General features: G+C 37.2%; 1 protein-coding gene across 1 annotated transcript in view; it reads left to right on the top strand.

Moving 5' to 3' along the window:
• LOC310643853 (uncharacterized protein) overlaps positions 1 to 25,620 on the top strand; it is a gene marked incomplete at its 3' end in the record, with an annotated part of 113,457 nt that overhangs the window by 31,816 nt on the left and 56,021 nt on the right. The window lies entirely within an intron of this gene.

Here is a 25,620-nt window from a genome sequence, read left to right as displayed (position 1 = left end):
CTCTCTTAAGTGGTTTACAGAGTCAGCATATTGCCCCCAACAATCTGAGTCCTCATTTTACCAACCTTGGAAGGATGGAAGGCTGAGTCAACCTTGAGCCCGATGAGACTCGAATTGCTGAACTGTTGGCAGCCGGCAGTCAGCAGAAGTAGCCTGCAGTACTCCATTCTAACCACTGCACCACCATGGGTCAGTGAGGAAGCCAGCAGGAGAAATTGCATGCTGCTAAGTTTTCCTCAGGTGTGCAAACTCCACAGCCCCTCTGCACTTGTGCCTCACCAGCCAGTTCCATTCCCCCACGCACTCCTTCTGACCCATATCACACCCCTTTGTACTTTTTCTGATGTGTTTGTGTGGCTCATAAAGGGAAAACCAGCAGGAAGTTTAAACTTGAGAAGGAAGGAAGGAAGGAAGGAAGGAAGGAAGGGAGGGAGAGAGGGAGGGAGGGAGGGAGGGAGGAAGATAGATAACCTGTAATGCTCACTCATAGCTTCCCACAAGGATATACAATCGAGAAACTGATAGGAAGTTGGAAGTCATTCCCACTCCCATGTTTTGTTTTCCTGCCTGTAGTCATTCTGTTTCTCTGTTGAGATAAGGAAATATCTCTGAAATGATGATCCAATGGTCATGGGTTGTCTAGTTAGATTTAAACTTCCTGTTTCTTCTGGGACCTTACATTTGCATGCAGAGCTGTCTGTTTTCCAGTTTCCCCACAGAAATACCAACCCCCCCAACAAACTAAATAAGCAGAAAAGGGGGAAACTTTGCATGTCACTTATTAATTATCAGACAGATGGCTATATTACAAAAGAATAAATTAATATTTCCACCATTCTTAGAGGAATTATTATGGATAAAGACAAATAGTAAAATGCTTGTCCGTATAATGAAGTTCACTTAACATTGCTGAGATCTATCAAACTGTATGAAACATCAGAAAATTGAAATAACTAAGCAATGAGACTTCATGTACCACAAATTCAGTTGGACCTGTAGCCTGCCCCCCTCCCCAAAAGCATTGTAGTAGCCCAAATACAACTATGATGATATATTCCAGGAGATCATTAAATTGGCTGCTTTAATTTTTTTCCTCTGCCAGACTTCTTTTATATAGACTTCAATTTCCTTTCGGAGTGGAGAAGCATCTGCTCCTATTCAACCCCAACTGTGGTATCCTTCCTCCACGTCAACAAGGCAGGCTTCCAGGTTCAGCAAGGCAATGTCAGCTGCATGCTTTTTGCAAAGGCTTCACTTGCCAGTAGTGCTGGATATAAATGAATCTTTATATCCGTAAGCCTGAATCTGAACATGACTACCGATGTGGGGAAATGAAAAAGCAAGAGGCTTCTAGGAAATCTCCAAACCTGAGAAAAGTGTATATGAGAAATATGAACACTATGTGAACTGCACATATATGTTCACTCTGTGGATCATGTTGAATACTTCACGGTTCCAGCCAGCATGTTTGTTTCTTTGGCAGGAATATATGTAATCTAAGTTTGGGGAGTTAGAATCTATATCATGCATTGATTATAGCCTAGAGTGGTAGATTTGAAGGAGTCATCTCCAATTCATGTCAGCTGAGTTGAAAAGTTATTTAAGATTTCAACTAAAGAGTTGATCATTCTTTGCTCAGAATGGTTGTTTTACGGAGTCTCTCATTGCTGTGGAATTGATATTTGGTAACTGGTTTCAAGTTTCAGATACACATTTTCCATATTTACTGTATGCTCCGATAAATATTGCTTTTATTTTCCTGATTTTCAAATGCTCCTAAACTATATCTAAAAAGCTCTGTTTATTTGGGGGATTTCTTAACACTTTTAGAAGTTACTTGGCTGCTGTTCCTTTAAGATCTTGGCAATATTCTGATTGCTGAAAGAAGGAAGTTGTTCATAAAAGTTACATAAAAAAAATCATTTCTTGAACTTTGTTTCAGACACTAATCTACCAATTTACCTATACATGAAAAATAGGCAAATTCAGGCAGACACATGGGGGTAGACAGAAGTACAAAAAGAATCAGAGATGTTCCCGTATATCTGTTACATCAAGTTTTAAAGAGAAAAAAATATGTTTCATAGTACTTCATCAGTTCTTTCAAAAAACAGTCTATTACTTATTTTTTATTTATTTTATTTATTTTAATTCCATTTATATCCATTTATATATATTTATATATATTCTCCGAAGACTCAGGGCGGCTTACAAGCTTAGCAGTAGCCTTCATTCTATGTATATGCCTGCTTATTAGGGCTTTCACACACCCCAAGCGGCATTATTACAAAGTCAGCTTATTGCCCCCAACAGTCTGGGTCCTCATTTTACCTACCTCGCAAGGATGGAAGGCTGAGTCAACCTTGAGCCTGGTGGGACGCGAACCTGCACTAATTGCAGGCAGCTGGTGTTACTTAAGGAGGGCAAGCTGGTGTTACTTAACCAAGGCAAGGTTAATTCTTTAGTGAAATAGATTACCTTTCACAGAAAATTAAAAATGTATTTAGAATAGAAGAGTGCATGTTACAGAGACATACTTAGTAAAATTCATAAATGCCACACTTTTTTGCAGGCAGACAGGACCACAAAAATTAACACTTTTAAACATTTTTTTAAAAAATAAATCTAGACCAGGGAATTGTGGGGATAAAGGGAAGATACCCAAGCCCTTTCCAAGCTTGTGATTCCACAGTAATTTTTAAATCAGACATAACTGGACCACCAGCTGAGCAAGATGCAATGAATTGGATTTAAGAAATCCAGCTGGAAGTGGTACAGACCAAATATCACCAACACCTGCTCCAAAACTCCTTATATTTGACTGGAGTTAGGAAAAACATCTTATAAAAAAGCACTGAAAATACCATAAAAGAATATGATATCTTCCAACATCTACTGTCGGCCATTTTGGGGAGCTACTCTATCTTCCCCTGTTGGAAGCCATAGCTACCGGTCACAAAGCTGTACTTTCTTGTCACTTCAGCTCTTCACTTTTTTCCAATAAAGAGTTTGAGGAGGTTTTTTTTTTTAAAAAAATACCCATTGACTAGGAAATGAAATCCACTTCACTTTCAACAAGGCCTTCTTCATTTAGGAACTGATATTTGTTATGACCTGTGTTGGTTTGGTCAATGCTTTGCTTGAATTGGATGCACACCCTTAATATTAAAGGTAATGGGTAAAGCTACTCAGGTTTGTGTACATGAAAATAATTCTGGGAGAAGTGTGAGCTTGAGTTGAAAGAATGTTGGTGAGGAATAATTTGAAGCATGTAGAACTACTTTTTTTCAGCCAATTTCCCAGACATATGTTGCAAACATAGAGCTAGAAAATATCACCCAGAGAGCACCATCTGTTTTGAATAGACTGCCGTGGCATTTCTAGTAGCTTTTGTTTATGTGTTGAAAATACACTGAGGCCACAATTTTATGCAACTGGAAATAGCTATCACAACCTAGAAGGTATCAATCATTCTAATATCACTTATTTGTATGTTCTCTCTGCTATCATTTTGTAATTTTGGAAATTAAGTGAAATTTTTAAGGTATAGAAAATAAATTAAAATTTCTATTTCTGCCTGCTGTGGAACATTCACTGTAGGCAAATGATCAAGAAGATATAAGCAACAAAAACAGAATGTACTCCTACATCACGTCAAACTTTTTTTTATAAACATGGCAAATTATGTTTTTACATGTATATTATGGAGATGGTCAAGAGGTTTTTCTCCTATCCTCATTTTTAAAGAAACTATCACCCTTTCTAATAATACATAGGTAAGAATGCTGTTGTTCATCATTTGCTATTTTCTTAAATTTATAGCACAATTCTCACCTTAAAAATATATATAAAAATGCGTAAGCATAAAGATATGTATAAATACAAATTTTATAGTACAATATCAACAAAAAGCCATTATATTAAAATATACATTAAAATATTACACATTTTATCGGGCATTATTTCCTATTAGAAAACAGTATACAGAAAGTGAATAGAACAGATTGATTAAGGAATACAGATGAAACTGTTGTAGGCTAAAATAATGTGATCCATATTCATTCATAGTGTAATAAAAATATCTTCAATATAACATACAGATTTGCCTTCCTCCCTTCAACAAATGTAGAAAGATGAATAGATATTTTCCACAAAAGCCTAACAATCCCTAAGTACAGTCAAAGACATAGTTTTCAGAAGATTAAGAGACATCAGGGCTATTGGGAACCTCAGATTGCTGGTGTGTATTGTATGATGTCATAGACACATTGTGGATCACCATGGAAATACATGTGCAACCAATTAAAGTTGTATTGCCAGCAAAAGCCAGATGGAACGTTCTGAAATGGAAAGCATGAACAACACACACAAGCTACAGGATTTAGTGTTAGCTACAGCCAATAAATTTGGCTGATGTAATTTAACCAAATTATTTTTGATTGTCACTTACTTGCTTCTAAGAGATCTTGACTGATCTGTTTGATTCCTTACCTTAAACCTCCTGCTTGTATACTAAATATTAGGAAATTAAAAGTCTTGCTGGAAGAGACAGTGGGTGCCAAAGAATGGCTGTTATTAAGACCACATTTAATGTTTTTGTATTTTTATTAAACTCATAGAGAACAGTACATTAAATCCAGTCAAAGTAGGAGCAAATGTTCCATCCAGATTAATTTGTCATATATACTTCAATGTACTAGGGACAACAAAGCATATTTAAATTGCAATTATATGTACATTTGTCTGGGAGAAAGTCCCTTAAAATAAAATGGGACATATGTCTGAGTAAATCATTCCCCAAATACCTGGAAACACTTTTGCACTCTTTCATAAGCATTGGCACCATTGGTTTTCTCTCTGCATCCCCAGTTCATTAGCTAATTCAAGCTCCTCTGGCAGGTTCCAGGGGAATATAAGAAATGACATCTAGGTTATACTGTTCAGTCTCATTTGTTTTCCCAGCCAGGGCAAAAACTAGCCCCTGAAATGGTGGCAAAATGTTATGGTGATTTGACTTCTGTGCTGCAGTTGAAATGAAGTTTAGGGCAAAGGGTCATGGCATCTTGACTTCTAGAGCTGTGTGTCTCTGTGTGTGTCTGTGTTTCTGTGTGTCTGTGGTGGTACAAAGTCAAAAGGCAGAATGAGATGAAACATCCAACCAAAGGGAATTAATCTGCCATGTGGCTGTTGTTCGTACTGCTGGTATTTTGTTTTTGTTATTATGTTATGTTATTATATTGTTGTTGGTATTCATGGCATTGTTGCAGAATTGATCTCACTGATGGTACACTACATCAATCCTAGCTCAAAGGCTAAGAAGCAATCTCACAATATTTTGTTTGTGGCTGCAGCTAAGCCACAAGTGAATCAGTAGAAGGACTAGAAGCGTTCTGAAGCTAATGCTAGATGGAGCCAAAAGAAAGCATGAGTGATTAAAATGAATTTGATAGATATCGGAATATTACCAGGTGTTACACTTATAAAGATAAGTTCAGCAGTTTGGAGAAGTACTGGATCTGCTATCTATAGTGTGGAGCGAGCAAGGTGACAACTCAGGAATTGGTGTGGCTAAAGCAAAATTAGCATTTGCACCTGAACATTTCAGCAGCAGCATCCTCATCAAACCACAATTGCACCAAAATGCACTTGTCATATAACAGAGTAATTGGGTAAATGACACAATTACATACATGCATCAGAATGGATACCCATTCCAAAAATGCTGAAAGATACAATTTGGATTTTGGGCAGCAAACTAACTTGGACTAGCACTGCCTGGACTGCAAACAACTTTGAAGGAAAAGAGCTAATCACAATTTGACATTCTGCCACTTAACTGGGATAATTGCCTAACATTCAGTTACTGCTGTAACATTGAACTTGACTCTTGTGTTTTAGGAGTCAATCAAACTGTCCTCTTATGTGTAAAATCCAGGTTGGACCTCACATATACTTATTGTCTTCTCATATTTTATTTTTCAGCTTATTATTCCTTCTACTTTGAATAAAAAAGTAAACAAGCTGGCCTGGCCTGATGGGATGGGGTTGGGTTTTATTAATCTGTTTTAATCTATTTTTAATGTTTTTTAACTTATTCATGGGCATTTGTTTAATCGTTTTTAATTTTTGTATCTTGTTTTTTAATATGTATTGCCCTGTTCACCACCCTGAGTTCTTCGGGAGAAGGGCGGTATACAAATAAAATTAATAATAATTAAACAAGCAATTCAATAACCTTTTACAAAATAGTTGTTCAGATCAAATATGCTTTTGATCATACATAATTGTGCTCTGTAAGATCAGACAGACACATAAAGAACAATAGCAATAGCAATAGCACTTACACTTATATACCGCTTCACAGTGCTTTACAGCTCTCTCTAAGCGGTTTACAGAGTCAGCACATCCTATTCCTTTCAGATGACTGCTCAAGACTGTTTAGAACTTTTGAATGTTTTTGTCTTTTTAGGCACCCTTTTTACCTTTGTGGCATTGACCCACTGGAGTCATAGCACTTCACCTTGCAGAAGCATATTTGTCTGTCTCAACACAGAGGAGCACTGAGGAGGAGTTGATCTGATCCAGATGTATTTTGAAGAGCAAATTATCTATTAGTCAGGGTAGCAAGAGCAAGAGCACTTAAACTTAGCAATAGCACTTAGACTTATATACTGCTTCATAGTGCTTTACCGCCCTCTCTAAGCAGTTTACAGAGTCAGCATATCACCCTCAACAATCTGAGTCCTCATTTTACTGACCTCGGAAGGATGGAAGGCTGAGTCAACCTTGAGCCGGTCAGGATCGAACTGCTGGCAGTAGGCAGAGTCAGCTTATAATAGTGCATTCTAATCACTGCATCACCACAACTCTTATCTGTTATGCTTCAACAAATTTGCCACAGATTAATTCTAATATGTTTTTTTTTAAGGGCGGGCGGGGTGCCTTCAAATCAGTATGGACTCCTGCTGGCTGCCTAGATTAGTTCCTGCATTTTTCTTGGCAAGGTTTTTCAGAAGTGTTTTTCCCTTGTGTTCTTCCTAAGACTGAGAGAAAGTGATTGGATCAAGGTCACCCAGCTGGTTTTGTGCCTAAATTGGGACTAGAACTCATAATCTCATGGTTTCTAGCTCGGTGTCTTAAGTGTACACTTAACTGGCTCTCAGCAAATTCTAATCTAGTTCAAGGTATATTCATTGTTAATATGCTTAATTTTTAAAAATGAACATTTATAGCTCATTGAAGTATCAAAATATCCTTATATAACAAACAAACCACTTTTGGTTTTCATCAGTGCTTGATGTATTGTGCTAAATTCTGTTTTACTCCCCTAATCTCCTTTTCAATAGTTCACTCATATTTCTTTCTGAGTGCATATTAATTCTAGAACCATTTAATTTTTACATAAATTCACTGACCATCTTCAGCAGCCTAGAATTTCATCCTCCCAAAGTGGCCCAATGGCATATTAATTTACCATTAAGTACTGATGGTATGGTAGCTTTGTCCTAGATTTTTAACAGTCTTTTAAATCCAAAGCAATCTTTTTGCTTTGTTGCATTTACAAAGTACTATTTATAAATTAGTCTAAGATCCTCATATTTTCTCACAGTCCCAACCTATAGAACCAGCAAATAGGAGGACAAACTTTTAAATACTTAGGTGTGCTTTTCCAAGCCTTTGGAGCAAGGGTGTCAAACTGCCAGCCCGTGGGCCAGATGTGTCATGGCGAAACCGTGCCCACCCCATTGCTGGCAATGGAAAAAAAGTCACAATACATTGTGACACGTCACGTGATGTTGTGAGTTTGACACCAGTCAGAAAAGCCAGTCAGAACCATGTATCCCGCAAGATACAGATACTTGCCTCAATTTTACAAACCTTTCTATTTTAATGAAGACACACAGACTAATTAGACTAATTTATAATTACTTCTTATTTCAATATCTGTTCAGTTATTTATATCTGAGATTCACTTCATTATTATATGAGGCTTAATTAGGACCATATAGTGAGATGGCAATATTAAAGACAGTACAAATTTTTGAGGAAATATTTTCCAGGTATCTATGTCACAAATATGGTGCTTCAATAAGAAGCAGGAATCGCTATAATTGAATGGATTATTATCTTCAACTTTTAATTATTGGATAATCCATCTGGATTGGCCCCTTTAATTATAATAGATAATTTTGACTCCAGTTGAAAAAAAGTTATTTTCAAAAATTTACACTTTTCTTGGGATGCTCTTTTACCAGTGATTTTGAATGAAAGGATTTTAGATAAGGAAGGGCAATTGGATTAAGGAGCTTATCCTTATGATACATTTATTAGCAACCAATTTACAAAATGCAGAGCAACTGTTGATCTGGACACGAACACTTCTTCAAAATTCAGAAGACCATTATCTTTGGCTTTATCTTTTACCATTCTCTCTGCAGCAGTGTGAGAAAGGAAGTACAGGATAATCCCCTTTTCTGAACAATGGTGCCCTGTGAATTAGATATAATACACATCTGATTTGTTACCTGGCAACTTATACAGACTTGCACTCCTGTCTAAAATTCCAGACTAGGAAACCAATACCATATACTGTAGGTCAATATTATAACAGAAACTTGCAAGTTTGAATATGCTTCCACTCCCCACTTTGTGTGAGCTAGGGAGAGGTTTGTCTACGATGTAGTAACTAATGTGACTTTCTTGGCCTGGACTCAGCCCCCTTTTATCTGACTGTTGCCTTGGTAGTGTCTTTCCAGGTAATTCTCTGCATAGTCCCTAAACTTTTCTAAGTGTAAACTCTGCCTTGCTAGGACTGTATTAACCCTAATCAATGTTTTACTATAGTGGCTTTTTAAAATACTTTATTTCTAAAAAAATTCTAAATAAAGTCTGTCCCATTTTGAATCTAGGATTGAACTGCTCTCCACAACAGATATCTGCCTAAGTATCAAATTAATTCCTCTTTGATTCATATTATGAACACTACAATCCCCAAAATAAAGTATGTCTTAACATAAAAATCTTCAGAGACGTGCAGCTAGAACTTGGGAGAGTACCCTCTCTCATTTGTATCTGTAGGAAGTTTTAAACTAGATTTTGAAGAGTATTCTTCAGTGTATTATGTGTTACCATGTCTTTTTTTTCTGGCACAATTTGAGGTGTTAAAAATGGTGCCAGAGTTCTGTGTGTCTCAAGTGGGTGGTTCATCTCTGTAACATAATACATGAACCTTTTTCATGTAATCCAAGACCAAAGAACTAGAAATTATAATTAACTTCATTAGACATCTGAAGATAGTTAAGCTCTTTACTCCATTTTCATTGTCCAGTAATGTGTAAAGCAGACTATGCTTTTTAAAATGTTGAAATGTTTTTCATTTAATAGACTTAATTCACATGTCTAGAAATGAATATTTTTCTAAAATTCATTTTGTTCTTCACAAAGCTTCTTTTTTAAGCCCACAAAGTCCACAGATCTGCCTTACTGCAGGCTTGCTTATGCATGTTAGGAGGGCAAGTCAAAATTTATAATGCTTATATTCCAGAATGATTGCTAAAGACATCATGCAGTTTTCCTCACATCCATGTGTAATTTATAAGCAATTTGCTTTTAATTACCTATAAATAAAGCATCAATTATCTTGTTTGGTACTAGATGTTGATTATAAAATGCTGCACTAATACATTCCTTTCAACTTGTTGAAGTTATGAGGGAACAAGTTAATGTGGTAATATTGGGAAAGGGTGGCATTTTCAGTGATGGCAGAGGTCATGCTCTTTTCACTTTTTTTTTTTTACTATAACCTGAAGAATGGGAAGTTATCTGTGCTTCCTTTCCCTTGTGTTAGTAAGTGATGTTAAATAGGAAATATCCACATCCAGTTCTAAAGTGAGTAGAATGTACAAAATAGAATGGAAACTACAACAGGAAGCAATAAGTAGGCTAGCCAGGAAGTAAAAGATTGGAATGCAGCCAGAAAAATGAGAGGCTAAGATAGGCTAGTAGGCAAGAAGCCTGACAGACAAGAGTAAGATCAAGGGGTGGCCCCAGCAAAAACTCAAGTCCAATTTCCACTGAAAGATGAAATTACTAGCATATATGGGGCAACAGGCTCTTGCCTGAAACCAATCATTCATCATTTGTCTTGAGTTCCTTGTAAGCACAATCAAACACAGGGTGTCAAACTGCAGGCCCATGGGCAGAATGCATCATGCAGAAGCTGCACCCACCCCATTGACGGCAATGGCAAAATGTCCCGATATGTTGCACGATGTCACATGATGTGCGGGTTTGACATGTCTGGTCTAACATGATGACTGCCCACCTGCTATCAGGCAGTGGACTTAAGCTGAGTGGCAGCTCAATACCCATAATCCTGATGTAAATATGGAACAGATAAGAGAGATGTTGGCTCTGCATTTGAGGAAATAAATGATGGATAACAATTGAGTCTTTCTAGATCAGGGGTGTCAAACTCGCGACGTTACGTAACATCGCGTGACGTATTGGAGCTTTTTCCCCATTGCCGGCAATGGGGTGGGCACGGTTTTGTCATGATGCATCCGGCCCATGGGCTGGCAGTTTGACACCCCTGTTCTAGATCTTTAATCTACAACAGGTGCTCAATTATCTTCTCCTTGATCCCTGCCTTGCTAACCTGAAGGCAAAACTTAGGTCAGCCACATTGGACTTGATGGGTTGCATGGGTTTAAGAATACAATACAGCTGGGGTTTTGTTACTTGTTTGTCAAGCACTGAATTGCTCATCAGTGCATAGAATATATCTTGAAATGCATAATATAACTGGGGAGCATATGAATCTTTCATTTCACCTTTCTAGCATCTATTACCATATTAGGAAATTGAACTAAATGTTTGTCTGTACGTCAGCTACATGAAATGGAGGTCATCCAGAATTATCTGTGTTTTTCAGGACAAATTTGCTCATCATATCAGAAAAGTGAATTATCTGCTGATAAATTATATTAATGGATGGTTTGGCTAAAATAGTTTAATAGTGATTTATTGAAGGGGAATTTCCAAGAAAATATGACCATGGGAATTGCCTAATTCTTCACATTTAAAATAAAAACTGTCCTTTTTTGTCAAGAAATAATACATTTTCTTTTTTTTGACAATCTGCAGAATGTTCCATGAAGAAAACAGTTTAACAATGTTTTCTAATATATGAGGGTTATTGTAATAATATTTCTCTTTCTAAATTTGGTCCGCCATCATTCATCTTTATATATTTTAGGATATGATAATGTAGAAGCCAACATTATTCATAAATTAATTATCTGGAAAGTGTAGAGCAGGGGTGTCCAACCTTGACAAATTTAAGACGTGTATTTCAACTGGGAGTTAAAAGTTGCCAAGGTTGGATATCCCTGGTATACAGTATGCTTTTGTGGAGAGAGGAAGTCCTGATTTTAGTCATCTTTTCTAAGGTAACCACATTCAGATGAAAGTTTTCTGTGGAGAATTAAGCTATCTAATTGGGTTATTCTCCATTTGGAGCAGGGATGGGACTGTTGCAGACAGAAGATGGTGATTGTTGTACAATGGGAAGAGCTTTCTGAAGGACAAGATTATGTCCACCCTGTATTCTATCCTCCATCCCTTCCTCCAGTGATTAAAGTTCTTGATAAGAAACCAGGAGATTGCATGTTTTAGTCCTCCTTTAAGAAAGGAAGTTGACTGCATGACTTTAGGCAACTCATTTTCTCTCAGCTCAGCCCATTTCACAGAGTTGTTGTTGTGGGGAAAATAGGAAACAGGAGCATTTTATATACGGTACATACCATTTTCTCGATAGGTGTATAAAAATGCCAAATCCAACCTAAACATCTGACTGACTGCAATCAACCATAATAATAATATTGACAAAGTAGGAACAATGGTGCATATATAATAACCCTACTGGATAAAATCCAGTAATTGTTTAAGCATCTTTTTTATAATAATGTAGCAGTTATTATTTTATTCACAAAGTCATTTTATAACTTAATGACTTAATTTTAAATCTTTAAATATTTTAATATTGCAAGGGTTAAGATTAAATTAGTATCTGTATTTATAGCTTCCTTTAGTTTACTCGATTATTTTACCTGGACTCTGTAAAGCTTTTATAAATTATATGTAGTTCTAGTTGGTGACAGTACAAGAATTCAAAAGTGTATTATTTTGAGGTGGTGGCAGCTTGATTTTCAAATGTCTGCATTTATTTATTCAACTATATTAATGTCTTTACATTTAGAAGACATTATGCCATTTTTGATAAAATAAATTAATGTTTGTTGCAGCAAGTTACTACTTTTGGGAATAACGATTTTCTTTTTCAGCGGTGTGTTTAGTGCTCCACAGGAAAATATAGTAATAAATCATGCTACATACACTTGGTAATTTAACACAACACTGAATGTGCTGCAAATCAAATATGGTTTGATTTGACTGATTTCTGTTACCTACAGCATTTTAAAGTTTGGGCATTTGGTACAGATGTTGTTCCTTTTAATATTATGATTATAGGCCTCATTTAGCTCATCTAAACTTATTGCTTTTTGCACAGATATACATGCTTGCCACACATGTGTCTTGTGTATATGAAAAAAAGAACCCACAAATGTGTTGTAGTTGTAATTCAGTGGCTGAGTGCATGTTTGCACATAGAATGTCTCAGTAGCTGTGCATGAAATGTAGAGACTACCTAGTTAACATTTTCATTTGATTTTCTCTGCTCTCTCTCTTACATGCTCCCTTTGGTCCTCAGCTGAATTTATTCCTTCCCAAAAAGGAACCAATTTAAGAATAAAACCAGATAATCATTCTTCTGCTTTACTTTCTATTTAAGTCAAATATAAAGATAGAAGCTATGGGGAGGTGGGATGGCTATAAAATATTTTACATGGAGAAATGTTGTTCTATCAAAACATAATGCAAAGTAACAATGATGATGTTGCTGATGTTAAAAAATTAACAGCAAGTTCAGCATGGGAATCAGTTTGGCCTATAGGTTAACACGCTGGGCTAGAAACCATGAGTTCTTGTCCTACCTTAATAATTGAAGCCAAGGAATGACTTAGGGGCCAGTCACTCTCTCTCAAGAGAAGGAGGCAAAGGCATTTACAAAAATGTTGTCGGGACCCTGCACAGACTTAACCTTATACGTGCCAGCAATTAAAATTGATCTGAACACACACACACCAAACAAACATGTGTGTGCGTGTGCACACACACAATTTGCCCATCTTAGACATTTATTTTTTGCTTCAGTAGTTAGAAGTTATGTTATTTTACATTGCTAGAATTAGGAAGAGAGAACAGCAAGTAAACCTCAGATTTTACAAGACCATTCTCATAGTTTACTATTGCTCTGCAACTGATTCCTAAGTTTTCCCTCACCATCCTTTTGGATCACCGAGCTTTGCCTTTATGCAGCTACTTGCACTGATTTAGGAAAAGAAGCATCTCAAAACAAAACCAAACCTGAGCTGACTAAATACTATCTAATGCAAATGTTGTTTTTAATTCCTCCCATAGAATATCAAGGTTATTGGGGGGGGGGAGGGAGAACGCCAGGCCATTCTTACCTATCAGTGCAAGATTAGCTTCTTTAAAAACAGCTACAGTAATAATTGGTTTTGATTTGTCATCATTCCATACTGAAACTTTTGGTAAGCATGAATTTGCTTAAAGCCTGCTACAATATCTGAACAGTTGTGATGAAAATGTATGAGGACCGGTACTGGGATTCAAACAGTTCGCACCGCTAATTTGTTGTTGCCCAGGCTCACTTCCGGAAGCGGCATCCACACAGAGAAACGGTTGTTCACATATTTGAATCCCACCACTGATGAGGACTCTCTTTTGGTCTGAATCCCCAAACATATCCCCACTCAGTTTTAAAATTCAGCTGAAGGCTCTGTAAGATCTTTCAGATTATTAGCATTACATTGCTTAAATGCTATATTTATTAAATATCATAGCATGATTAGATTGAAAATAAATTGTTTGGCTCTTGATTATGTTAAGAATTCCACATGGAGAGAATCTCAGATTGATGCCATCTGTTTTGTATTTATTTATGGCTAGTGCTGAACCAACACTGGCAGATTTTCTACATACTAAAGTGCATATAATCAAATTGGAATTACATGAAGGATATCCCAAAGGTGAAGCAAAGCAGAAATCAGTTGTTTATTATTTTTTGTTACCCAATTTCTTTGGTGAGGTTCAAACAGTTAACTCCTTGTGTGCTTTTCTGAGCTAAAACTTCTTATAACAGGTACTTTATAGTATGTGGTAATTTATAGCTTCTTATTGTAGCTTAGTTTTCTTACAAAGAATATCCAATAATCTTGATCATACATTTACAAAATGCTGAAAATTTTGATATTCACATTTTATAGCTAGCAAACAAAGACTGAGACCACACTTGGAATGCTGCATCCAGTTTTGGTCACCATATTATAAAAAAGATGTAGAGACTCTGGAAAGAGTGCAGATAGGAGCAACAAAAAAGATTAGAGGGCTGGAGGTTAAAATATATGGAGAACAGTTTCAGGAATTCGGTATGTCTAGTTTAATAAAAAAGACTAGAGGCAACATGGTAGCAGTGTTCCAATATTTGAGGGGCTCCAGCAAGAAACAATGATTGGAAACCAACCAAGGAGATAAATAACTAAAGAAAAAATTCCTAACGGTAAGAACAATCAGCCAATAGAATAGCTTGCCTTCAGAAGTTCTGGGTGCTCCATCACTGGAGACTTTGAAAAAGAGACTGGGCAACCATCTGTCTGAAATGGTACAGTCTTCTGCTCAATTAAAATACCCAAGTGAATTTGACTCTGCAGATATTTTACTTTATCTACTATAACTAATAGAATTAGCTAATCAAGTGACATCTTACTCTCTCTTAGGACTAAGACTTAGCCTTAGCCAACCATAGAAAATTACAAAGCGTATTTTATGAAGTAGCCAGAAATCATTAAAAATAAAACTTTTTAAAAAACTATTAAAACCCATGTGCCACCTAACAGGGAAATTTACCTATAAGTTTGACATGGCTTGATTTTTCACTCCCATCTCCAAATCTCTGAGTACAGAGAAAATGTTTCGGCAGGTATCACCAACTTAATACAAAGAACAGCATATTCACAAAAAATGCTATGCAACCCCTTTAGGATACATTTGAGTCAATCATATTGATGTCCACAATAGGTAGTGATACAGATGACAGAATCACCTATTGGCCATGACTTTTTTTTCCACTTCAAGCCTTTCTTGTTGTCCAAACCTATTTGCCTCTACCAGGTGTAGGCAATTTTGACTCTTTTATGACTCGTGGACTTCAACTTCCAGAATTCCTGAGCTAGCATGGCCTATACCTCATATTGACCACATAGATTTTCCTAGCTGGTGTGAAAATTGCCAAATTAAAAATTGTAGATGCACTATAGCAGGATGAATTAATACAAAGTAGGAAAATTATACCTTCACAAACACGCCTTGTTTGTGAACTTGAATGTGTGTGTACTGTATAGTCTTTGAAATGATTTGAGCATACCAACATCTGTAATTTTAGATTGGAAAATTTGTAGTGTAGCTGAGTTTCTATGATCTCTGGGGGGAAAAAAATAAAACAAAACCACAATTTGTCCTTTGGTTGTCAAAGAGTTTGCAAGAAGAAACTCTAGGAACTGTGGGTGGATGTGGTAGGAAGCTGCCAGTTATATCCCAAAGAACAGCTCCCTTATTTTCAAAAATAGAAATACAACGTGGCACAAAGACCTATTGTGCCTTGAAGTTGGATATACTGCTAAATGGGTATACAATCTGCATAATAATAATTACTCCAAAAGGTTTATTATACATGATGGAGGAAGATTGCACATTTATATTAAAGACAAAGTATCTTTAAACATTTATTATAATATGTTATATAATTAAATCTCCTTAGAAAAAAGTTCATTGAAAAGCTGTGGTGTAAGTTGAGGCATGGCAGTACTTCTTCACTGATATCTGAGATGTAGTGCTGATTTTTTTAAAAAAATAGTTATTTGCTAATTTGTAAGAATCGATTTACGATCTGTTCAGTTCATTTTGCTAATTTGCTGAAATGAATTAATTCATTCAGAAGTACCATATTGAAAAATAAAAACATTGTTTGATAAAGAGTCAATTCATTTCACTATCTCATTAAGCTGGTATTATACCATTGTATATATTATGCGCAATTGTGCATTTATCAAGCATACAAATATCAAGCTAATATTACACTTATCTAATATTAACTTGATATGTGTGTGCCTACCTTAGAGAATTATGATTTTCTGTATAGAAATCTTTCAGTATGAATGGTGTCATAATTTGACATCTCACAAGAAATTATAACCACCCACTGATAATTAACCCTGAGTTATCTGTATCAGGCTTACTGGTTTATAATAATTACTCCTGGCTTTTTCCAGACCATCATACTATGTCTTCATTTTTCCCCAATGATCTTTAAATAGTGGAGTAGTCATATTTGCTTCATACACATGACATCTGCCATTCTGGCCCAATAGAATATTTTTTTCTATTGTAATTCCACTGTAGATTGTAAATAACAAGGAGAGAGATGTTATAGCTCATGGGGCATCTTTTTAAATAGAAAACAAAGAGAGTCACTGGCCAAATGAAAGAAAGGTTTGTTCCTTTTTTTCCATTCGTCCTCCTTAAGAGTTATTTTCCACTTCACGAATGGAGCCCCTTTGAAGCAGAGATGATTTTCAGTAGATTATAGAACCAAACATAATAGAGACCATATATCCAAACCACACAGATATCAGGTAGCAAGACGTCTTGGGCCAGCCCTGCTTGATCAAAAGTTTCACAAAGTTATTTTATGATGTGATTTGTCCCAGACTCAAATTGGGACCTAAGATTCCCCCATTGAGAAACCATCACAAGTCCAAGATTTGTTTTTCATTTTTTCCTTTGCTATAATGCAATACAGATTTATTTTTTTTGGGGGGGGGAATATAAAACTTGGAAGACAAAACATGCAAGAAAAATATAGCAGCCAAAATACAACAGTCACCCCTTCCAAACTGACAATATGACAAATATTTTTTTTGAAAAAACACAGGGTTTGGAGAAAATAAGAGTGGATTTGATAACAAAAGTAATATAGTTGACATATGTGTCAAGTTAAAAAAAAAGGTATAGGAGTCCCTATGGATTTTACTCCACTAGTTGTTGCTGACTATAGGGGGTAGTGCTTATTTCAGTTTCAAGACCATTGAGCCAGCACTGGTTGAAGACATTTCTGTGGTCATGTGCTCAGCATCACATCATTGAGCGCTGTTACCTTCTCACCAAAGTGGTTCCTATTTATCTACTTGCACTTGTATGTTTTCGAACTGCTAGGTAGGCAGGAGCTGGGGCAAGTAACCTGAGCTCGCCACATCATGTACTGCTTGGGTCTCAAACTTGGGCTGCCTGTTTTCCAGCCGACAGCCCAGCTTCTTAACTGCTGAGCCACCACACTGCCTATATGCTTCAAGTATTTTTTATTTATTTTATTTTTTGTTTTAATCCCATTTATATCCCGCCCTTCTCTGAAGACTCAGGGCGGCTTACAATCTAAGAAGCACAAATTAATGTGCTTAGCAATAGCCTTCATTCCATGTATATGCCTGCTTATTAGGGCTTTCACCCCCCCCAAGCGGCATTATTACAAAGTCAGCTTATTGCCCCCAACAATCTGGGTCCTCATTTTACCTACCTCGGAAGGATGGAAGGCTGAGTCAACCTTGAGCCTGGTGGGACTCGAACCTGCACTAATTGCAGGCAGCTGGTGTTACTTAAGGAGGCATTAGCCCACTGCTCCACCAAGGCTCTTGTACATGTACATGTCTCTAATTGTGCTACCACATTAAAAAGGCCTCTCTCCTGTAACTACGTACTGCACTTGATTTAGTAAAGTTATTTGGAGAAAACCCTTAGAAAATGATAACAGGATATATATTTTTGTCTCCCCAAAATAATTACATTAGCCAAATAGTCAATTCAGTTCTCTTTATCTTCCCTTTCAATTCCCATGTGTTATCAAAGATAAGATGAAAAAGAAGGGAAATTCAGTCTCTCAGTTGTGATTTGCAGAAAGACCATGTGGGTTCTCTATGATTGAAGGCAAGAATCTTCTGAATTCCAAAGGATGATGAACATCACAGAAAGACCACAATCTCCTCATCAGTTCCTAGGAGCTTTTGAAAGACCATTCCAGATTAGCAAAAATCTTGGTTTAACCAGCCAGGGTCATCTTAGAGCAACCTGACCAAATAATCTGTTCCACATGTATTAAAAATATTTTCTGATACTCTTTGTAATACCACAAAATTCTCTTATGCTGACACATCTCAACCTTTATAGGAATACAGTCTATTCTCTTCTGTTAAGCCTGAAGCTATGTGGATTTTCTTTTAAGATGATTAAAACTTCTTTGCATATCATCAGAAAATATCCCATTCCACTATATATATAATTGGTGGAATTTCATAAGAATTCCCTTTGCAGTTACTAATTACTAACCACTTGTCCATGATAATCCATAATAAAGGTAAAGACTCTCTTGAGCTGAGCTGACTATGCTGTCACATCCATGTAGTTTTCTTGGCAAGATACAAAATCTTGTTTGTCACTGCCTTCTTCTAAAATGTCTTCTTCTCAATTTCCCCAGCACAGAGCTTTGATATTCCCTGGAGGTCTCCCATTCAAATGCTAAACAAGTCTGACTCTGTTCAGTTTTTTCCCCCCAAACTGCTGAAAAAATACAAAAAAAGAAGTGCAGAATGTAGTTTTTAAATACATTGTTATGGTTATTTAGACACAATTCCCCAGGTAGTTTTGCCTGGATTTGGTAGACTTGACTATTGGATACTGTTGTAATATATGTTCTACGCCAAGTAATGTGACTTTTTGTAATTGGGGTGTTGAGATTCTGTCTATTCCTAGTGGTCAGTGCCCCAATTAATGAAGAAATTGCTCCTGTTTTGTTTGACTGTCAATTGTATGCTCCTCTTAGGCTTAGATATTTAACATCCCTATTAAAAGAACAGTCCACTGGGATCTCAATGGTAGATTGGCCTATTTCCTCCTTGGCTTGTGAGCAGAACTGCAAAGGTTTATTTAAAGCCATTGAGCTAAGAACCCATTACTTTGAACAGATTGGGATATCCTATAAAGGTGAGGTATTTGTTTGAGCACTGATTCTTTGTATTTACCATATATTCTATTACTGTATTTTTCTTTTATCTATTTACCCTGGAATTAAATCCCGCATTTGTATTTTATTTTATTTTTCTGATATGGTCGTAAGACTAATCAATTAATAAACTCCTCTTCCTCCTCGTAGCGTGTCCAAGGGCTTTTCCCAGATCTTCTGGTAGAACATCAAGCGCTACTAGTACTACTATATTATTTTCTTTTTCTAAATTTGCTTGAGGAAATCATCACTTTCAAAGCTTTTTCCCCATGTTTAGTGCAAACTTCAATTAAACCTGGCCAAGAGAAAAGAGAAAGAGCAATGTTTTTGCAATTGTAAACTGGACTATTCCTTCTCCTTTTTTTTGTTCAGACATCTGTTCTTCAGTTTATTCTGTGTCTGCATGACATATATGTGTGTATATGTGCATGCATACGTACGCACGCAAGCATATACTTGCACACATACCTTTTCCGTTCTTCAAAATAATGTTTACTCAGTGTTTTCCAAGCATATCATTCCTTGAGTGAGAACTCGCTAGTAAGAATAATTATGGCCAATTTTCAGAGCACTGAAAAGGGGAATGCTTATTTCAGAAAAGCTGACACAGCTTTACCTATAAAATAACAGCCCAAGACATCTGTTTTCCATCGGTTGGTTGTATCCTTACTGCACAATTGAGATCATGAAGTTATTTTTTGTTCCTCTCACATATGGCAAACGCTTTAATTTTTATAATGCTCAGTAACTGTACAGCTCTTGACTGAGGAAGTATGAAATGACCATGTGTCTCAATGCTCTACCTTGCACCAAAGCTTGTGCATGTGGGAAATTGGACAAGAACTCTGCTAGCATCTCCCAAAGCGCTTTCTCAAGTAGTCCAGTCTCAGGAAGTCTGTATTATGTATTTAGGCTGAATTTCATTGTTTGAATTAACTCGTTTATATACTATCCTTCGGTTTATGAAAGCTGGGATAGTTCATAAGAAACAACCTGAATATTTTCCATTATTAATTTGGTTCTAAAGAAGCTCTTTTTTGGGGGTGTGTGGAAATTCATGATGGGATATTATGGGAAGAAAATTTGAAAGGTTTAAATGTTATGCCCATTCTGGACTGAAATATAATAAACTTGGATTTAGATTTGCAGAGTCCATAATTCCTCTTCCCCCAAAAGCAGAATGGCTTATTAAGGGACGCGGTGGCTCAGTGGGTTAGGATGCTGAACTTGTCGATCAGAAGGTCGGCAGTTTGGCGGGTCGAATCCCGAGTGCCATGTAACAGAGTGAGCGCCTGTTACTCGTCCCAGCTTCTGCCAACCTAGCAGTTCGAAAGCAGGTAAAAATGCAAGTAGAAAAATAGGGACCACTACCGTGGGAAGGTAACAGTGTTCCGTGTGCCTTTGGCGTCTAGTCATGCCGGCCACATGACCACGGAGATGTCCTCGGACAAGCGCTGGCTCCTCGGCTTTGAAACGGAGATGAGCACTGGCCCCTAGAGTTGGAAACGACTAGCATGCATGTGCGGGGGAACCTTTACCTTTACTTTTTATTCCCCTTGATCTGCTTCTTATTTTCCAGGTAATATTTGGGTTGCGCTCTCAAAAGAAAAGCTTGATTTTATGGCCAGGAAAAGCTGCAGCAGGCAGCTGCATTATCCATCATAACTGATTCAACTGTTAGCAAAAGGTGTTCCAAATTCTATGGATCCCAGTTAGTTAAACATATGGTTCAAGAAGTTCTCTGTAGGCTTCTACTCTGTGTGAAATGCATCCAGTTGTTCCTACAATGACTTTCAGTACCTGATACTCCCTATCATTCTTGGAATTCACATCTCACACATTCAAGTTACCTGGAGATCTATGTAAGGTTCCACAATTGTTTCTCACAATCTCTTTGAACTTAAGCTCCCATGTTGGAAGTACTTACCTGTAGTTAGAATTATTATCTCATCTAACTGCCAGATTTAGCTTTGAAACTGAGAGATCTGGATTCAAGTGTTGGCTTCAGGCATGGGATTTCAGTTATATTAGCTCTATATGTTAAAAGTTACCTATAGAGATTCATTAAAAAGTATATAAAGCAAGATGTTAAAATTCTTTTTTTATACATCTATCAGAAGGGTAGTAGGGAATTAAACAAACTCTACTCACAGATCCAGCTTGGAAAATCTTACTACTGGTGGATATATGGTGAGATAAACTCTAGAAGATCAAAATTAGGCTAGTGGTAATACTTCCCCGGGGGGGGGGAGTTGTAGTGGGTGTATTTACAGCAGCACCAAGCTCTCTGAAGAGTACTTACACAGAGTTCTTGGAATAGATGTGCCACATCAGTCATTTCACAAAGTTTAGAAAGTAAATGCAACTCCTATCTGGTATTGGATCGACCTAGGAAATGATTCTACAGAATTATACTTGTTGATTTTTTAAAATGGAAATCTCCCAAAAGCAAGTAAGTTACCCAGGTCCACTTATCCCTAATATGGAACTCTGTTCTCTTTTTCATGTAGCCATTAATATAGAAAAATACTTTCTGTGGAATGGTGATTGATGATAGATGAATGTAATGCAAATTGGGAGCGGATTATCCCTGCCAAATTATTAAGCGCATATCCATTCCACACTAAGATAAAGCTGTTTCATGCAGAGATTTATGCACTGGAAAAGTTCATAGTGTTTAGTCCGAAAGCAGAGAACCATATGAAAATAATATGGCATTATAGCCTGAAGAAAACCTTTCTTTCATTTCTGTGTCCCAGAAATCATAATCCTAGAAGAAAAGGAATGACAAACCTGCATAGATTTATTGAAAATCATTTGAGAAGTCTGCAGTTATAAAATGACTTTGGGGCAAGATGATGCAGTTCTTTCATTTTATTTTAAAGAACTCATGCCCTTGATTTTATTAGTTTCAGGATTTTTACCTTAGTACGTTCTCTTAGGAAATATTGCCTTGGCAAGTCAGTGAAGGATTTGTAATTGATCAAGGAGCATTCTAAATTCTAGCATCTATTAAAATGCAAGAGAAATTGAGCATGTGATTTTCTTGAATTATACTTAAATTCTAGAGAACTAACCCCCACCAACCTATTTGTGATCATCCAAAATTCTACCAATCTGTCTTCTATCCACTCCTGAATTAAGAGCACTAGGAAAATATCAGACTAGTCACCTCCAGTCCTTTAAAATGGCACAAAGGGTGGCAAAACACGATGGAGAACACTGCCCCTGTCAACTGTGGTGGAAGAGCAAAGGAAATGACGTGATCTGTGTCAAGGTAAAAAATCACCTTTGTAGAGGGCGACGGACTGTGCTTCAGAGAATGCATGATGTGCATGCAGGAAGGCAAGAAAAACACGACGCATAATCTTACTAAATACCTTTTACTTACAAAAATATAAAAACTAAATATATATTATACAGAGAGCTAGCTAGCTACATTCTAACGTAACAGACAGTAACAGCAAAGTGAATAAACAATAAATAATAACTCTGATAACTTTTTCTAGACATGCGCACTAAACAGACTGAAACCATAACATAACTAGTCATATGGGATTCACTATGGTTACCAGATAAGTTATCACAACAGGTGCAGAGAGCAGGGGAAACTGTACAGTTAGAAATGAACTTTCTGACGAACAAAAAAAAACGTGCAGTGACATTCCCCTTCTTTCGTCAGCAAAGTGAAGACTCAAGTAAGGCACATCTTCTCACGCAGATACTCATGCTGGGCTGTAGGAAGTGGTTGGTTCAGCATATCAGCAATTTGATCACGTGTAGGCACATACTGTAATGTCACAAAACCTTGTTTAACCAGTTGCCTTATGTTTTGATATCGGATGTCAATGTGTCTGGACCTTGAACCTGTAAAACGTGTTTCAGAAATATAAACCACAGATTCATTATCTTCCATCACTGTGATCGGTCGAATCGGATGTGTCCAGATATCTGTGACTAAAGCATCAAACCAGGTTAAAGAATTGCATGCATCAGACACACAAGCATACTCAGCTTCTGTAGAGGAACAAGAAACAAAATTCTGTTTACGCACATGCCAGTAAACAGGACATCCATTTAAGAACATCATGTAACCTGATGTACTTTTCCATGACTTCTTATCACTCGCCCAATCTGAATCTGCATAACAATATAACTCTGCATAGTCAGTATGTGTTGGTTCCAACAACAACTTCATGTCTTTGGTGTGTTTTAGATACCTCAATAACTTTTTAACACATGTCCAATGAAACTGTTTTGCCTTGCCTACGTGTCGTGATAAAAGATTAACACTAAGTGCAATGTCGGGTCTAGTCCAACTACTAATATATAGCAGCGACCCAATGACTGAGCGATATAGTGTTTGATCTTCGAACTCAGGACTTGGTTCATGTGCCAAAATGTGAAAGTCAGTTTGCATGGGTATACTCACAGGCTTAGCGTCCTCCATGTTACAGTGATGTAACAGTTGTTCAATCTTCTCTTCTTGTGTGAGACTGAACCCCTTCTGAGTTTTGGCAATTTGAACACCTAAATAAGTGTTAATACACCCTAAACACTTCAACGTGAAAAACTTTTGTAATGCTTTAGCAAAAACCTCATTCATCTGCTTATTTGGACCAATATAAACAATATCATCGACATAAACAAGAATTATCTCATACCTATTACCGGATCTTTTAGTAAACACGCATTCATCTGTTTCGGACTTAATAAAGCCCATTGAATTTAGTTTGTCAGAAAGACATAAGTACCACATTAAACCAGACTGTTTCAGACCATAAAGACTTTTGTGTAGAAACCAGGTATCCCCTTCTTGCTGTCGGAAACCTGGAGGACCTTTAACGTAAATGTCCTCGTCAAGATCAGCGTGTAGATAAGCCGTTTCAACGTCGAACTGGAAAACTTCCAGGCCAAGGATAGTTGCAGTGGCTAATGCAATTTTCACACTTTCAGTCCGCACTGTGGGTGAGTATGTATTTGTATAGTCATCAGGATAACGTTGAGCGAAACCCTGGGCTACCAGTCTGGCCTTGTACAACGACTCACCATTCGGCTTCTTTTTGATCCTGTAGACCCATCGAGTACCAATAACTTTCTTGTTTGCTGGAGGTCTTGCAGGCATAAACACTTGGAGTTTCTTTAGACTGTCCATTTCAGCCTGCATTGCCTGAAACCATTTATCTTGCTCTGATTCAGGAAGATGTTTGATCTGTGTGAACTTCTCAGGTGGAAGTGTAACATTACAAATCAAAGGTACAGGTGTTTTTGTTACTTGTCACGAATACCGTTTTGGAGGGATTCCCTTTGTGGTCCTCTTGGAACGTCTCGGGCCAACCGTCCATTCTTCTTCTGTGTCGTCCTCGTCTTCATCATCGTCGCCAGCGGCAACATCGGCGGCTTGCGAAGACGGAACAGTAGGTTGAGAAGAACTCGTGGAAGGAACATTATCCTGTGCATCTTGATCATCAGGTTGCGTGGCATCAGCAACATCATCTCTAGGAAAATAAACTCCAGGATCGTTAGAATGAATCTTGGACCAGTCAGCATCTTCCTCAAAAGTAGCAGATTGTGAAACCACAATAACATGATGAGAGTCAATGTATTTGCTCCATTTTGAATTATCATCAATGCCCATAAATCTCATCCTTTTTGCTGCAGGACCCCCTTTCTTTCTTTGGGCTAAAGGAATATTCACCATAGCATATGAACCAAAAATATGGAGATGTGAGAGATCAGGCTTGTGTCCATACAACATGAAATAAGGGGTCTGATTTATCACACTACTCCAAGTACGGTTGATGATATGGTTAGCATATTTGATAGCTTCACCCCAGTATGGAAGACTGAGGTTAGCATCTTCAAGAAGGCAACGCATCATGGTTTGCAAAACCCCATTTCTGCGTTCTGCCACTCCATTTTCAGCTGAAGTATAAGGAGCAGATGTCTGATGTACTATCCCATTCTCACGCATCCAGTCCTGGAAACGCTGAGACATGAATTCAGCACCGCGATCACTCTGGATTCTGGCAATGTTGACCTCGAATTGGGTATAGACAAGACTAGCAAAGTCTTTAAAGATCTGAAAGGTCTCAGATTTTTCTTTCATAGGATATACGTATCCATATCTAGAATAATTATCAACGATTGTCAAGAAATATCTTTTACCACCAAGTGTTGGTGCAAAAGGACCAACTATGTCAGTGTGTACCAAATCAAAAATGCGTGTTGACAGGCGTGTAGTGCGTTTTGGAATTGCTGCTGCCTTGGATTTGGCTTTCTTGCAGACAGCACAGTCCAAGAACACCTTACACCCCTTTAGATCCAAACCTCTTGCGAACTCTGGCATATTCTTCAGAACACGGAAA

This window comes from Vipera ursinii, assembly GCF_947247035.1.
Source record: "Vipera ursinii genome assembly, chromosome: 1".
NCBI classification, from domain to species: Eukaryota; Metazoa; Chordata; class Lepidosauria; order Squamata; family Viperidae; genus Vipera; species Vipera ursinii.
This window is presented reverse-complemented; position numbering and strand designations above follow the sequence as displayed.